This window comes from Electrophorus electricus, chromosome 14 (genome assembly GCF_041902795.1).
Source record: "Electrophorus electricus isolate QZ-2024a chromosome 14, ASM4190279v1, whole genome shotgun sequence".
Taxonomy (NCBI): domain Eukaryota; kingdom Metazoa; phylum Chordata; class Actinopteri; order Gymnotiformes; family Gymnotidae; genus Electrophorus; species Electrophorus electricus.
In genome coordinates, this window is record NC_137510.1 from 1,605,001 (window position 1) to 1,607,500 (window position 2,500).

Sequence of the window (2,500 nt, forward strand, 5' to 3'; positions counted from 1 at the left end):
CGTGCAATTAATTCTGTCAGACGTCCACTGGTGCTTGGAGCCAGTGATTGTTACAGCTGCTCTCAGTAGTAACGAGGTGTGTGAAAGCTAGTGACCCGCTCGGCTGTAGCTGCAGTGAAGTTACAGCGGCGTGGAGTCTTCAGATGTGAGGTTCCTGAAGAATTATGTTGATGGCTTGTTTGCGTATGACATTATAACACGAGTGTCCTCGTGGTGGGGTAAGATAGTGGGCATAAATGTGAAAAACTGAAGAAAGCATCAGTTACTGGTGGGTAATCTTTATCATGCTCGTGCACAGAATATGTCCTGTGACAGAATGTGAAATATGAGGATGTCATGTGACATAATGTGAAATATGTCATGTGACAGTAAACAGTAAAGTTAGAGGCTAGAGCACCTTTTTTTCTTTAATAGCTGTGAGCAAACAAAAACTCAGGTGGCCTTATCGCTACTGAACATCTGAGATGACTGCGCAAAATGTTCTAAAGGAAATTGATAAGCTAGCCATGGGTGAGATGTTACAGTGGTACGGTCTTCTCTGAAGCTGTGAGAATTACTCATTAACATAAATTGCACAAGCGGGCCAAGTAAGGGTGGATTGTCCCTGTTGGACGTCAGCGGCTTTAGAATGAGCACCAGGCTCTGACCTCTGGCCTAATGGACATCGGTTACTGGACACCTAGTGCTCTTGCCTGTATAGTCCATAATCCTCCAGAGCAACTGTGTAAGAGAGCTGATGAATACAGACAGTTCAAAATAAGGACTCCCTGTTAGTTCAATTATTTGTTCCATGGATTTGTTCCCGTGTGTCCGTTCGATTACGCGTCTACTTCTGGCTCAGAGCCCCCACGTGGGACGTGCAATTACCCGCCCCCCGCCGTTAGTTCAATTATCTTTTGTAAACGGCAGTGAAGCAGGAAGACTGGATGCTACGATGGCAGAGTGTGCGGCCCTGTGTCTCCAGGGAAACGCCTCACACACACACACACACACACACACCTCTCCGTGACTCCACGACTAGGGTATCACCTCTGCTCTTCCAGACTCTTCAGTGCTCCTTTGCTTTAATGTGCCAGTGTCCGTGAGAAGCACCTGGGTGATGTCTCGATCATCTGGTCTTTGTGTTGTCTGTGAAAAGTGTGGCCCTCGTCTGATGGGATCTTTCCAGGAGAGCGGAGCATCTGTACAGTCGAATGCTTTCATTATGATGGCAGTTCAGCACAGAGACAGAATCTTTTGCTCTCTTGCAAGAGTGCACGCATAATTAGCCAAATGACAATTTCTCCACTGAAAATGTGAGTTTCTGAGTCATACATACAGAATGTATAAAATGTGCAAAAATATTAATTCAACTGCCATTAATTTGAGCCTGTGTTTGTCATATTTTTTCAAATACTATGAATAACAGAATGGTTCCTTGATTCTGCCCTTCACTGCAGCTCTTTTGTTTGGAAACGCTGGCTGAAAGATGATGAAACTTTTCGAGAGAAAAACAACAACAGATATCAGATCTTTCTAGCCATTCTTCCCCCGTCTTGCTGCAGATATCAAACCCAGTGTCCCCTCTTCCTCGAGGTCGATTTTAGACAGTCCCAAATAAGAGGGTAGTGTTGTTGCCTTGGCAACACGTAGGACAATTTTATATAATTTCAAGAGGGCTTACTGTGGACAAAGAAGATAGAAGCAGCCTGCAGCAGCTCTGTGATTGGTCCTCCCTACACCACTTTGGATTAGAACACATTTACATTGACATGGTATTTATAAATGTAGATTTAAAGGATGAAGAAATAAAATTTGTTCTGCATTTTCTTAGCTCAGCTTTCTCTACACATGTGCATCCCAGATGGTTAAAAAAAAACTTACATTTTAGGATTGTGATGATAATACTATCTAACTGCATTGAAAGATAAAATCAATTGTTCTTCATGTATTCCTCACAGAAGCCTGATTTCTCTGTATGTGTGTGTGTGTTTTGGTCACTTTACCTTAGAAGTGTATTATTAGTGGTAATAATATTTAAACTTATGTGCAAATAAAATTTTACTGACACACTTTAAACCTTCCTATTGTTGTTGTTGTTGTTTACCTTTCAGTTTGCATTAATTTCTTGAAACAATTACACCATGCAGTGAAGATGCTGGCAGTGCTTTAAAATGAACGTCTGACTTGGCTAAATGCCAAGGGAAGCTCACGACAGAAAACGTAACGGTTTGGAAGTGGTTGGCTTACTTTTGACTGAGCTGTTACTGAAGGTTAATGAATATTAAAACATGAATAACAGGCCAAAATGAAGTGACAAATATAGCGTATGATGGGTAATGGAAAAGTGGCTTTTTAATCGAGTGAAACTTTTTGTATTTGAGAATTTATGGATTGGTTCTTTCACTTTTGATCTTTCATCAGTTCCTTAGTTTCATCATGTCGATTGTTAATGAGATGGGATCTCTGTGACGGGCAAAGCTTCTGCATGACTCATGAGCTCTGGACGCTTTTTAAAATT

The 2,500-nt window shown here is 41.6% G+C and overlaps 1 protein-coding gene across 1 annotated transcript in view; it reads left to right on the forward strand.

Annotated features, from left to right (window-relative positions):
• Positions 1-2,500, forward strand: part of myo3a (myosin IIIA) — a 58,658-nt gene that overhangs the window by 7,047 nt on the left and 49,111 nt on the right. The gene's annotated exons all lie outside the window — the stretch shown is intronic.